The following is a 14656-nucleotide window of genomic DNA, read 5'->3' on the forward strand; positions in this document are numbered from 1 at the left end:
TGACTCAACAAGATTGTGTTATCTTAAATTAAACACAGCAAGTTTTGTGCTGACAGGAAATGATGATTGCTACATTAGATGTTTTTTCTTACCCTAGCTAACGGTTCCAACTTGACTTTTATCTAATACTCTATACTTGAAGATGACAATCTTTCACCCCACCCCAAGTTTCACACCACATCTGTCCTCAGGGCTTGATAGAACTGTTAGATAGGTAGTTATAATTTCCTCATTAGTCCCGATAATGTTTCCTCTTAATGCATAAAAACTGTTTAGTAGTTTCTCCCCTTCTGCTACAAAGCCAAGATGATGACCATTGACGGTAAGGATTTTACAGTATTTCACATTCAGCTTTTTGCCAGTTATAAACGTTTAAATAGTGCTGTGTAAACAGCACGCAGCGCTGTGTCAGCGCACTAAAAATAGCAAGTTCAAGTACAGAATTACGCAATTTGAACACCATCGTTGTTTCTAAAATTGCCCTTCCTCAGCGACTGCTAACTTGATCGTGGAGTTATTTTAGTTGTTAAAGCAGGAATATCAGATATTAGAGTGAAGCAGAACTTTAAGACTGCGGTCCAGACAATGAAAGCAATTATCCAAAAAGGCTCGATAAAAATCTACACTTGCCTCTCTTTTAGAATAGATTTTGATCTGAATGACACTTCCTGGAAAAATACAGATATTAAATTACTGACAAACCGAAACTATCAAATCTGTCAGCAGATTGTTTCTGTCAATAAATGTTTTGCATTGCAGAGGCAATGCTCAGACAGACGGTCCCAGCATGAATCAACAGTGTTGTTGTTGTGGAAATCATGGTTTATGTATCTAAGAGCTCCTGTTTCCCAGACAGGGGTCAAACATACTAGCTAGCTTAAATAATAAATACAGAGCTCTAACAGGTTCTGACCCAGACAAGTGAAATGCTGAGAATCAAACACACACACACACACACACACACACACACACACATCCATATTCAACAAATCAACCGTTGCAGCCCTATTTCAGTCAAACTTATCACCAGCTCCCAAAACTCTTCAGTCATTCCCACAGCATGCAGGTTTGAATATATCGACTATGTGGCACAGCATTCGACTGGTTTCCTTCTACTTCCCTCTCCCAACGAAATATTGATCACTTTTTCTGTCTGCCCTCGTCTCTTAAGTCTTTTACTTTCTAAACAACACTCACCACCCTTCCTCCTCCCCCTACTCCTCCCCCCTCTCTCTAACTCTGGTATTTCCCAATGAAGACCCCCCTCCCCGCTTCCCCTCTGTCATTCCCCCTCCCTCTTTCCCTTTCCTCTCCCTCCCATCTCTTCTCCCCCGTCCTCTCCTCAGATGGATTCTTCAGTCAGTCGTGTGGAACTGGTGCGGCTGCCAGAGAGACAGACATTGAGGCAGAGAGGCTGCTCTGAACAGACGCTGGGTCAGAGCGCTCAGTTGCTTCAGACAATCACAGGGGAGCGAGAGAAAGACACAGGAAAAGAGAGAGAGCACTACATAGAAAGATAGGTTGAAAAGGAAAGGAGAGACAGGAGAGGGAGGTAAATATGTGACAGGATGTGGTTTCCCTGTGCTTGCAAAACATTGGTATACAACAGTCATACTTTGAGCATGACCTAAGCACAGTGAGCGTGCAAGTGTGTTTGAGCTCTAATAGGTGGTGAAGAGGAAGACGAAGCAAACCGCTGGAGCTGCTGCTGCTGAGCCCACAGACCCCGCTCTTGTTTCTCTGCTGCCTGCCTGCCTGCCTGCCCGGAGGATTGTGGTTCCTTTAAACCAACCAGCTCCGCGGCAGCCTTTGACAGCTTGTCGGACAGGACCTGAACCCATCCTGCGTTTGAGCTTTTCTCCCCCCCTCGAAGTAGAATGCGATTCTCTGCAGGAAGCACTGGTCCAGTTGCTGCGTTTGTGTCCAAGCAGTGAACTTTTCAAGCAAATTGTGAAAGAGGTAAGTTTGTTTTGTGTTTCCATGCTCCTGAGCATGTGAATGAATTTGAACTTTCAAGCAGATGTGTTACTGTACGCACGCCTGTGTCTCTGGACAGCAGCCACTGTAAACTTGGACTGCATGGTAGCAGTTGTTTACTGCTGAGATTTCATTCATTAGATCTTGCCGCACGCCACAAGTCTGACTTTTGAGCAGTGTATTAAGCAACAAGCTATAAATTTACTGCTGCCAAACACACGTGCACTCATTTGAATGTATTCATTCACTATCAGTGCCGGGTAAAAGTATTGTACTACACATCACCTAATGCTTTTAAAAAGTAATCCATTATGGATCTACTCTGTAAAAAGTCTTGCAAACCATGCTTTACTTTTTCTTTATCTGGCAGTTAACAATATGATGTTAAACTGTACATGACAGATATCAGCACAACTCCCTATCACAATAAGAGTACTTGTCTTTAAATCTTTAAGTAATATCACAAAGCTGTTAACAAGGTTACTAAGTTATCAGCCAATAGAGCACAGAAACATGTAATTTTAACAGTGATTCTACTGCAGAGGCAGCATTTCCTCTTCTTTGTACACTGGTACAAACCTCTTCACCACTGCTTTTTTTTACTTGTTGAAAATCAAGTTTTGGCTCCTTGGTTGGGTTCGGCACATGATCAGCTTGAAAATCGCTGCTGATCCAGTGTTCTAGCTTCATGTTAACACGTTACCTGTTGCAGCTGCTTGTAAACATTTGATGTTTTGTTCACAGAAGTACATAGCTCCTTCTCTCATGCATAGATGTGGTTTGCACCGACCTGACGGTTACACTCATGGTTAGTAAGAAATGTACATCTCCCCCTCAGAAGTCGTATGACTTCCCCGAAATTATTGTCTCATATCCCTGAGAGTAACTGAGGTCAAGTAACTGTTGTGCAAATGTAGATGAAAAGCATGCTTCATCTTTTTCTTTTTAGATACTTAAAAAACTTCTATAATGCAAGTGACACGACTGATTGTCACTGATTTTAGGAATTATGAGTTTGCCAACAAAAGTAATGTGAATGTGTTACATTGCATCCCCACACCTGTTTATTACTCTATTAATAAACCCTTTATTTAAACATTCACATCAATAGGTCATGCTGTTTTTAAGTTGCACTGCATGTATGATGGATGGTACAGAGTTGTGCTGGGAATGCCAACTATCTCAACCAGGATCCAATCACAGACCAAACCCTGACAGTGCCTTCTATAATAGTGAGGAGAAATTCAAGCAAGTGCGTGATTTGTGTGCTACTGTACTGCACTGTGTCAAGGGAGTGGGTTTCCCCATGTGTTGTGTTGTGCAGCATGTGTGCTGGTAAATCCATGTCTATCAGCACATGTGGATGTTTACATGCCTAGACTATGTGATCCACTACATGCATGTGTGCATGTATGAGAGGAGGCGGTTTAAAGGGAAAAAACAAGCTGAGGGATGGCAGGAGGTAAAGGAAGGGTGGGGGTTGAGGGAAGGGTGGCAGGGTGAAGGAAGATGAGGGCATGAGAGACAGGAAAAGCTGGGGGGGGTGAGGAAAAATCGCTGTGTGTGTGTGTGTGTGTGTGTGTGTGAGAGAGAGAGAGAGAGAGAGAGAGAGAGAGACAGAAAGTGAGTGAACTGCTGTTAATTAGTTCCAGCTGGTGAGTTGCGGAACGTCGGGGTGTGTTAACGCTACAGCGATGGTGGGTCAGGAGTTCTCTCCGTCTCAGGCTGTCTGTCTCACACACACACACACACACACACACACACACACACACACGCACACACACACACACACACACAAACAGCATTTTTATTGTTGTGATGACCCTCATTGCTGCTAGCTTAAACCTAATTCTACCCTCAAACAGCCCTTTAAGTATTTGAGGGCCTGCCAAAATATTCCCCTCTGATGCTTTTACAGTAAAATTTTAAAGAAACGTGTGCACCTACACACAAAAGACATACACACATTACAGTTTTTTACAGACGCTAGGACACATTTCTCAATACTTAGGTCACGTTTGCAAAACTCCTCACACAGTGAGCACAACAGAAGTCTATGTGGGCTAAACTGAGGACCAGTTATCATTGTTTTGGCACAAAATGCATTCAATGACTACATCTCTCAAATTTCATGAATTATCTTCTCACTCAGACACAACAACTGCCAAAAATCTTTGTACGGACAGGACATTTTGCATGTGCTTACATACTGTTTTCAAAACTGTTACAGTTTTTCTCAAATGCTAAAACACATTTCACAAACGTTACCACCAGGTCCCCCAATGTCCAAACACAACACCCTTCTCTAAAGCTACATAAACACAACCACACCTTCCCACTGCAAAACTCAAACTCCCACACCAAGAGAGCAGCTCGAAGCTGTCAAAACTGTAAACACTATACACAGCATTACACACTACAGCAAAACAATTGAAAACACAATGCTCAATTTGTGAGAAGGTTCTTTGTTTCATAACTGCCAATGCATATTTTAGAAACTATACAGTAACGGATCGTCGTAGATCTCTGCAGAGGATTAGGCATTTAGATTTGTGAGTTTCATATGAGTAGTATAAATCTATAGAAAATCCTGCATGTACGTACACTACTGTAACACAACTCAATGCAAAAACAGAATCTATTGCACACAACAGTAATCTTGAAAACATGAACAGGGTGTGAAGTTTTTTTATTTACGTTATTCACACCACACACACACCACAATCACTGTGCGGCATCATGTCGCTGAGCTGTTGCTCGCATCTCGTCCGTAATGATGGTGCGAGGTTGTCTTGCTCTCCCTCCTGGACCTTCTCCTCTCCCATGTTGGCCTTCTCCTCTTCCTCGTTGGTCGCTCCTCTTCCTCCTCTCATTTGAACTCCTCTTCCTCATTGGCCTGCTCCTCTTCTTCCAGGGCCAGCTCTTCTCCCTCCTCTGCATCAGATTCCTCTTCCCCTGACTCTGCCTTCATCCATTGTGTTTGTTTGGAACCTTCAGCATACTGTGCACTCTGAACTTGCTTTTACATGTGGGTACAGCATTAGCAACAAGTGTCTTCAATTTTGAGTCATTGTGTGTAGTGAATGACGCCAGGTGTGTTCCCTGTGTTCAAAGATTGGTGACTGTGGCAAGCATTTTGCATCACATGGGCTTTCATTTGAGGATATGAGCAGAGTTGTTTTGCAACATGTGTTTTAGCAAGGAAAAATGTGTTTAGATTTATGAGTACAGAGGGTTGTGTTTTGTGAATTGTGTCTTCATGTGACATGTGTTTATGGTACTGGAATATGGTGGCTACATTTAGTAAATGTGTTTAGACTACTGGTCATTTGGGTTACAGGATTGGCTTTTGTGTTTTAACATTTGAGAAAAACTGTAAACTTATGGCCAAAACAATAACACAATGCAAAACTTGAAAAGACAGCAAAATCCAACAGCAATATTTTATTGAAACATATTTTAAATCTAAAAATGCAGTTTAACCAGCCACAGCTTATTCTCATTGGAGATGAACATCTACACAGGTGTTACTCCTTCAGTTTTTCAACTCCTTCAATTCTGGCATGCCAGAAGATTATTTCCTAGGTGTATTGCCCTAGCTGACATAAGATGTGATGTGGATGAGAACCTGTGGCCAAATGGAGGAGACCGAGTAGATTAGCATTACTATTGTATGTGTATCAGTGGATGGTGTGTATACAAATTCTTGTATTTTGGGATTACTTAGTGCAAAAAAATAAAAATACATAAACAAATATTAACGAATTCTGCATGATGTCTGATTCATTCCAGTAACATATATTGAAATTATAAACAGAGATGTGTCCTTGTTTTACACAAGAAAACACTGTGTAGTGTTTTTTAGGTCATTGTTTTGTGGGTGACAAAGTGTGTTTGTCGGCTGTCAACCTTTGCTAGTGTTCTGGAAGAATGAGTTTATTTGAGACCTGAATGAAGTGTTTTGGTAGTTGTAGTGCATTTTGAATGTGAAATGAACTGCTTTGCCAAGCTGACGGTCAGTTAGGAGGATTGTGTGAAGTGTTTTGCAAAAGTGACCTAAGTATTGGGAAATGTGTCCTAGCGTCTGTAAAAAACTGTAACACTGACTTAAAGACATTTAAGTCTAAGCCATGATAATTTATTGAGAAAGATCACAAAGTATGTAAACAGAAGGAAACTATAACCACGCAACAGCCATGTGGTCTGTCATCACACTGTGCACATCAAAGTGTACATGTATTACAGTTTTTTCTGAATGCTTAAACCCTAACTGTGATTCCTGTAGCACAATCTCTAAAACTATTCAGACTTATAGCAAAACCACTCACTGAGTTTGCAAAACTAAAAGCACAAAAACTGCTTTGCACTCAGTTTGCAATTTTGTAACACACACTTTGCAAAACTGTAGGCACAATTCACTGCACAACACTCAATTACCAAATTTCCAACACACTCCTAGCAAAAGTATACACATGTATGGCTATCATTAACACTAACTTGCCAACTGTCTGGCACACTTTCACATGTGAAAACTTTTTTAGATAATTAGTTCACTTTGCAATCAGCCTAAGCACTATAATACAGGTAAGCTGTGTGTGCGGAGTACAATGGAGGGAGCAGAAAGAGTGAGAAGTAGAGGAAGCCGAGGAAGAGGACATGGAGGTGAAGAAGTAGGATGAAGAGGACGACAAGGACAAGGAGGAGCAAGAGGAAGACGAGGAGGAGGGAGAGGAAGATGAGGAGGGGGGAGAGGAAGGGTAGGAAGAGTAAGAAATAGAATTGCTGATGACATCAGAGCTACAATAGTGGACCATGTAATCAACCGTGGAATGACCCTGAGGGTAGCTGGCCAACGGGTCCAGCCTAACTCGAGCCGCTACACTGTAGCAAGTACCATAAGGACATCTTGAAATGAGAATCGGTTAGTACAGTCACTTCGCACAAAGATTTGTAGCACTGCCATATGCCAATGAGAAACACACCAATACCATTGATGTAAAAATACTGAAATTGTTACTTTACAGAATTGCTAGATGACCAGATGCTGGGGGCAGAGGAAGCATGTTCACTGCAGACCAAGTAACCCATATAGTCATTATGGCGATTGCAAATAATCCTATACTTGGAAATAAACACTTGTGTTTGTTTTGATGTACTTGAAGTTTGGATCCCTCTATGCTTATGGATCTATGACAGAAGTATGAGCTCAAACTGACATAGCCTACCTTGTGCACAGAGAAAGCAAAAGCCAGATGTGTTTTGTATTCATACCATCAGTGTGCAGTTGGCGCATTGTGTGCTTAGTAGATGATGGCTTGTGTGTACTGTTTGATACGGAAACACCATTTTTACGAAGGTGTGAAGAGTTAATCTAGCTGTGTTTGCTTTTGCAAGAGAACTACAATGTTTTGATGATTGGGTGACAGGTTTTCTTATTTGTGTGAAGAGTTTTGCAAAATTAGCCAATAGTTACAAAAAATGTGCTTAAGCAATCAGAAAAAACTGTAACATGCATTGAACACATGCTGTGCTGCACATGTGAGCATGCATACATACATATGACTTGAGAATATGAACACACGTGCAGCGAACACTGTTAACACAAACACACACACAAAGGAAAAAAAGTTCGCCAGAGAAACCCCATGTGGCTTTCGCTCACATTGACCATTCTGCGGACTGGTTTTTGGAAATGTGGAAGCGTTTGTGGTTTGGAATTCACCCTGCTGTAATATGACATTGAAAATAGCACAATTTCTTAGGGCAAAAGGTGAAGTAACCACATGTCCAAATGGTTAATTCACTGAAATTACAAGAAACATTCTCTCTGTACCACTAGTGATAGTAACTGTATATGCAGATAATTCTGGTTTAATTTGTACAAATATCTACATCTAGTCTTTGTACATTAGATATTAATTTGTATTACTCACACCATTAGAAAACCCCCCACAAAGATTTCTGAAGTTTTGCCACAGTAGCCAGCTTTATTGATTAGTTGCCAGTAATAAAACAATGTATGGTTTGCCAGGCTATGAAAAATCCCTCTGGCTGGTGTTCACCCTCTTGCATGACATTTACGGTGCCTTTGTTTTCTTTCTTAGTACAATTCACACATGCGCACATGTAATCATTCCTCCTGCTCGTATGTCCCCACTCTGTGTTAAAAATGCTTTCTAAAGTTCATTTGAATTTAATATCAGGCTTCAGCAGGTCAAGTTTGTTAACAATGTGCAAATATATACATATAAAACCTCTTCCTTCAACATTTACACCTGCAGCTATGATTGATTATTGTTTTTAAAAAGCCTTTATAAATGATTTATTAACATTTAGAAATGCAAATAACTTGCTAACCTTTGGTGACAGCTTATTAGAGTGTGTCTAATGACTCTTTATTAATGACTTTGACAACATTTATACTACTGAAATGATTTTTTTTAAAATGGCAGATTCATTAACCTTTATTGATGACTTGCTAACATTTATAACGACAGATTTATGACTTTAGTAATGATTTATTATTATTACCTGAAGAAATTGCAAACCTTTTGTACATGAAACTCAAACTCAAACTTCACCACTCTGTGGATGATTGCTTAGGAAGGTTTTTGCTCAACATAAAACTGCAAAGAATTTGGGAATATCATCATCTGCATTACATAAAGTAACTTACACAGTTCAGAGAATTGATTGTAGTATCTATATGCTTAAAACCAATACTGAATTGCAGATATCTCTATTTTCTTTTAAATGCAGGCACTACTATAGTGGAAATGACAACACTGGATTAGGAACACATCCGAAACCAGTGTCAATAAACACTGCAGTTAAAAATCCACCATGCAAGGAAAAAATATATAAATAAGACTGCAGTCTTTTCTGGGGCACAGCTCACTTTGCTTCAGCTATTAACAATCAATTGATTGTTAAAGCTAAAAGGCTAATGATAACGTTTGCTGGAAAGGTTAATAATTTAACAGACAACTGTTCAAAAGTGTTGCTGATACACAAGCTTTACTGAGCTCACAAAATTCCTCATAAAATGTCCATTGGTTGTTTTGAATGTCAACTACTGTTTACGTGTTTAGCTGCTAGTGAGGGGAGGGGATATAAGGCTGCCTGTACCTCCCCTCACTAGCAGCTGAACACATGAACAGTAGCTGCAAATGAGTAACTAATCCGAAAGTAGTTTTAGTATTACTGGGGATACTGGTGCTCAAGTATTTATAACCTCAGTATCAGGTTTTTTGATTAATGCTTAGTGCAGCGTTAATGCTAATCGATATATACAGGTTTTGGAGCAACAGATTATATAATCCAGTCAATGTATTCTTCTTGTGTTCCAGCAGCATTGCAACAGTAGACTACATCAAAACTAGCACAATTGGTATTGCCATTCATCAAATGCTTACGAAGTATTGTTTAAAGAAATGAGTTGCAGTTGTAAGCACGGCTCTGTAGCAGCTTCAAAAATATCTTCAGCAAACATTTGACATGTTGTTTTTGTACTATTTTTGGTAAAATCAGGTGAACAAATCAGTCTGATATTTTATTCTTGAATGTTCATCACTGAACCATTTAAACCTGTTTTCTACAGCACACAGTAGCAGTTATATATTTTTTCAGATGTTTTTTCATCCTCTCTCTCAGCCAGCAGTTTGTGTATTTCCTAAAGCTGTGTTGATTTTCTTTCACTCCAGTCTTTTAGCAAACATGTTTTAATCAACTTATGTTTGCTATCTGATCCGGGCACAGTCTATCCCCCTGTGGGGTGTGAAATTTGATTAAGGTAATTGGCAAACGTTGGTTGGTACAAACCATAATGTGCACACTCCTCTGCACTGAGTATGTATGACAGAATAAACCATCTATCTATCTATCTATCTATCTATCTATCTATCTATCTATCTATCTATCTATCTATCTATCTATCTATCTATCTATCTATCTATCTATCTATCTATCTATCTATCTATCTATCTATCTATCTATATGTACAATTGGATTTGGATTGTGAAAAACAGTAAATATTCGCTATGCTTGAGGGTGACTAACAACCCTAATATCAATATTATATGCATTCAGAAGGAGAAAATGGATACTAGGGGATATTTAATGTATAATTGCAGAAATTTCCATGACAATGCGTATTTAGGACTCAAACTGATGTCATTTGTTAAACAAGAATTCATAATTGGCATAATTTTAATTGAATGATTAAACAGTAAACATCATGTGCTGCTAGATAAGGCAGGAGGTTTTGAAGTCCTCATGATTGAATCACACTGCAGGTGTCTGCGTCCTGTTTTGGCTATGACACGACCGCCGGAACTAATTGCGTCCACTGAGCCAATCCTTGTGATTCCACTAGATGCACCGCAGCACATTTCAGAAACATCCCACAAGCGCTTCTTTGCTCTGCATCACTTATACTAAGCACCAAGGTTATTTTTGATGGAAGCTTCGTCATGCTGCATAGAGCTTATAACGAGGGCAGGAAGTCAGACAGAGGAATGGTACAATCCGATCAGTTTTTGAAATAAAAAATAAAAAAACAATCGCTATCCAGACTAAATGCTCGACTTCTGAAACACCCCCTTTGTGCTTGGAAGGCAGGCGATTATCAGACAAAACTGTTTTGGAGGTACAATGTCACCGACTCTCTATCAGGGTATTCACAGGGTCAGGAAGTCATCCCAGTGTATTCTCATCCCCAGCTGTAATATAATACTGTTTAAACAGAAACTACCCGCATCTCTGCATTATGCAAATGGTGTTCTTAGGCCTCATTGCCCTGATGCATCAGCAGCGATAATATTGGCCACTAAGAGATGAAGAGGCATGGTGGTGGTAGGTTTGTCAGTGAGGGATTTCAGTGTTTTGTACTGCTTTTCTTTATGCTGTTTTTTGTTTTTAATTTTACGCCAGGCTAAGTTAGGATTTGGAACTAAATTGTTTGGTTAGATTTAGGAAAGCACACCTGTGCACTGAAAAATGCACTGAAATGATGAGTTGAGAGTGACAGAACTGCCTCACTCAAGCCTTAACCAGGTGCATTAAGCTCTGACACCAGCGAACTCCTTTTTTCTGTAAATGAGCAAGGCTAACTGGTGCACCAGGAATGAGACTAGGCTGGCCATCCTGACTGCTCCTGACAGCCTTTGTTGGAGCTCATATCCTTTCTGTCTGAAATGCTCGGTTACAAGATTTTGGGCAAAGATTATTTTCCCTCACTCGGCTGCAATATGACAGTGATCGTGCTTTTGAAGATACAAAGTTATTCAAGCCTCTGGCTTTTTTCTAGACCTGAGACAGCATATTAGGATAAATCCTCCAGGCAAGACGGCAAACACCAGAGAGCCAGTGTTCAGCCAGTTGTGTAGCAGCTTACCCTCAAAGCACAGAAAAAGAAAACAACACCCCTCTTGATATTTCTATAAGGCAAATTGACTTCTGTTGTAATGGGTGGTCAAGAAAATTGCAGCAGTATTGATTGGTTAATGTCCAACACGGACATGTCGATAGGGTGTCTGAAAATCTCAGAACTTAGCTCCGGCTGGCTTTAATAAAAAATGACCTGCCTGGAGCAAGTTCACAGAAAGCAATGAGTCACTCACGGGAAATCTCTTCAAACCCCTCCGTGTTTTAGGGGGCAACCAGCAAGTTTTCTCTGTTTAACAGGATATTCTTCTCTCGTTTTTCTTGAAATGACAAGCTTTCTTTCACCATGTTTCTTTGGCTACAGCGCAAAAACAACCAAGACAGGTTTTTGTGCAGGTTGACTTGAAATAATGTTTTGCTTTTCACTTGTGAGAAATGTACAAATCCCACTGTGGATAGATTATGCATGACAAATCAAACTCATGACTGTCAAAAACATGTGGGAGGAGAGGAGGGAAACAGGTGGAAAGAGGAGACCAGGAAACAGGGAATCAGTCCAGGTGATGAGGTGGGCTGAGAGCCTATAGCAGCCACAACAAGAGAAGAAAGAGAGAATCTGACAATAAAAAAAGCGAGAGGTTGGGACAGATTGGTGCCTATTCTTCTCCTGAGAAGGGAATAGTCATAGAGGGGTTGGTTCCCATGGCAATAGCTCCCTCGATGAATGTGTTTGTGGGGATATGTGTGTGTGTGTGTGGATGGGCTGTAACCGGGCCTTGAGACCATAAGGAGAGGTTGGCCAAGGCTGTAGTAAACCACATAGATGCTATGGGCCTTGAAACGGCTGAGATTCTTGGCTAGACCGCGTTGCTTATTTGATGATTTTCTCTGCCTAAACCCGTTACCCTCTATCTTCCATTTTTACTTTGTGCCGCGCACTTGCCATTATGTATCGTCCTTGGGCATTCACAGGAAATATAAATTCAATGAGTTGGAAGAAGTAAAATGTCTCTTTTAGTAACCATGGCCATCTTTTTGAGAGTAAGTAAAGGTTTGATTTGGAAACATTTCCAATTTGAAGCTTTTTTGTAAGATTCAGTGTTCTCTGAATGTTACTCATCACTTTAATCAGTTTAATTTTTGAAACCAGTTTGTTCTATCTTCTGCAGCTATTGTAACACACTGCAGCATCTCCTTAGTTCAGTACTGACGATTTCCATCACTGTTTTTACCAGTTACTAATTAGAAATGCAGCTGCACATAAATGTAATGCACCTTCATGATGGTAACTTGTGATTATCTACATCCGTAGTAGTCACCAGTGTTCCCTAAAACTGTTTTTAATAATGTAAAATAATATAACTCACCTTCTCTGTCAAGCTGTGCAGTTTTACCCAGAATAATTTAGAATTTATGGGAAAATAACCCAGATGTTTCTGGGGATATAACAGAACTTTCCTCTGAATGCAATATATATTGTAGATTGCAGGTCCGCCATAGGGTGCCAGTTTAATGTTATCTAAACTCATTCAAATGTAACTACAGCATTCATAGTTGAAATGTAGCTACATAATGCAGTAAAAAAAAGGAATTTCCCTCAGATGCTAGGCAAGATGTTACTACTGTTGGTGCTTTAAGAGAACTACAGTAAAAGAATTACTGACCAAAGAATGAACATAATCAGTACTAAAACATACTCATTTATCTCAAAGTCAGATACCCAGTATCATGGTGAACATAAATATCAACGATCAGCAAAAATATCAACTCGTGCATTATGATCCAACTTTTCACTGTTCATTTTTATGCTTGCTATGATCCAGTTCTGCTTTTACTAACATAGGCTGAAAGACACTGAGATGCTTGCTTGCGAGCCAGATTGTGTTTTTCTCTGCTTGTTTTCATGCATGATTCCCAAAACACTTTTAAAGATGGATGATGATAAGACCTTTCATAATATACCAATAACGACATTGTGACTTTGCAAACAGTGAAAGAGCAAGTATCAACTTTTGTGGTCATACTAAAATCCCAAAAACTGCAGTTCCTTGATCAGCCACTTGAGGCTTGCTCCAAAAGCGAGTCAATCCCACCATTTTAAAATACCCAACTTTACAGCATGAAACGCGTCTTTGGATTCCATGTGAATTTTCTCCTCTGCCTCATAATTGGTTAATATTTTTATGTTTAAAAATAATAATAAATTCACCCATTTGGATTTTGTAACGGCTTTTAAGTAGGAGGGGCCATGATTGTGGTGACTGAGATGTGTGCTGAGACTGTGTGTGTTGACTGTGGCTCAGTGCTGTCTGCTAGGCCTCATCATCCACCAATTCAGATCGCTAAACCTGACCTCTCAACCGTTTTTGTATCTTCTGGTTCATATTTAAGTAAAATAATTGGTTACGTTTTATGCCTTAATGTGTGGTGCCGCCCATCCAAAGTGCTTCAGTGTCAGTGAGTGTCGAAATGTATACATGTAGTTCATCGATCTAGTTGCTAGCGTTAGCGCTACCCTTTCTGGTCAATATAATAAAAACAAGCCAGCACGGCAGAAATGAAACGAGGCTTTAGTATGTAGAGTCAACAAGGAATCTGTGCCACTATGGTGGCTATGTGCGGCTTTTATATACACACTATGGAAAAGGAAACACAGCTTAAAATAAGTGATGCATGCAAGTCCACCTTGTATAGTGCTCTATATACATCTAAGGAAGTATTTTGAAAGCTGAACATTGCAGCAGAGCCTAGTTCTAGCTTTCTGCCTGTCTGTCTGTCTCTTGCTGTGCTTTACGTGGGCTCTGGAACATGATAAAAAGACAAAAACGGGAAGCAAAATTTACTGTTACTGTACACTTTCGCTGAACACACAATCTGGTTTCTAAGGCACCGAATGAACACATATCTACCATAACCATGATACTACAGGGGATGTAAACGCTTTTAACCTGATTCTCTGAATAACCTGGTTACTTAGTGCATGTAAACGCACTTAGTGTAGGTCGTTCTCTTGAAAGGACCGTGTCATTACAAAAGGTCACAGCGTTAACATCCTGCCTGAGTGTCCATTGTCTTTTTTCTTTCTTCTTTTCCATCCTCTCTGTTTTCCCACAGTTGAAGATTCAGGGTGGCAAGGGCAAAAGAGGAAAGAAAGGGAAGAGTAGGGGATTTCCAACAAAAGTGTGCAAACCTTCTCAGGCTTTTAGCTCATGCTGTCACCCGAAGCAGCAGAAATGAGACAGAAACTCAGAGGGTTAGTGAAGGACGTTTTTGAGGCCGAGTTATTGGAAAAATC

General features: G+C 40.1%; 1 protein-coding gene across 1 annotated transcript in view; it reads left to right on the forward strand.

Annotated features, from left to right (window-relative positions):
* The first annotated feature begins 1327 nt into the window (after nt 1–1327).
* The window catches only part of rftn1b (raftlin, lipid raft linker 1b), a 129066-nt gene continuing 115737 nt past the window's right edge, over nt 1328–14656 (forward strand). Inside the window, exon 1 of the mRNA XM_085292604.1 lies at nt 1328–1959. The gene's annotated coding sequence lies outside the window, so the exon portion shown is untranslated. The remainder of the gene's footprint in view (nt 1960–14656) is intronic.

The sequence above is a fragment of the Mchenga conophoros genome, linkage group LG11 (genome assembly GCF_057382185.1).
Source record: "Mchenga conophoros isolate Kocher_MC1m ecotype Shallow Benthic linkage group LG11, M_conophoros_male_GT1.1, whole genome shotgun sequence".
NCBI classification, from domain to species: Eukaryota; Metazoa; Chordata; class Actinopteri; order Cichliformes; family Cichlidae; genus Mchenga; species Mchenga conophoros.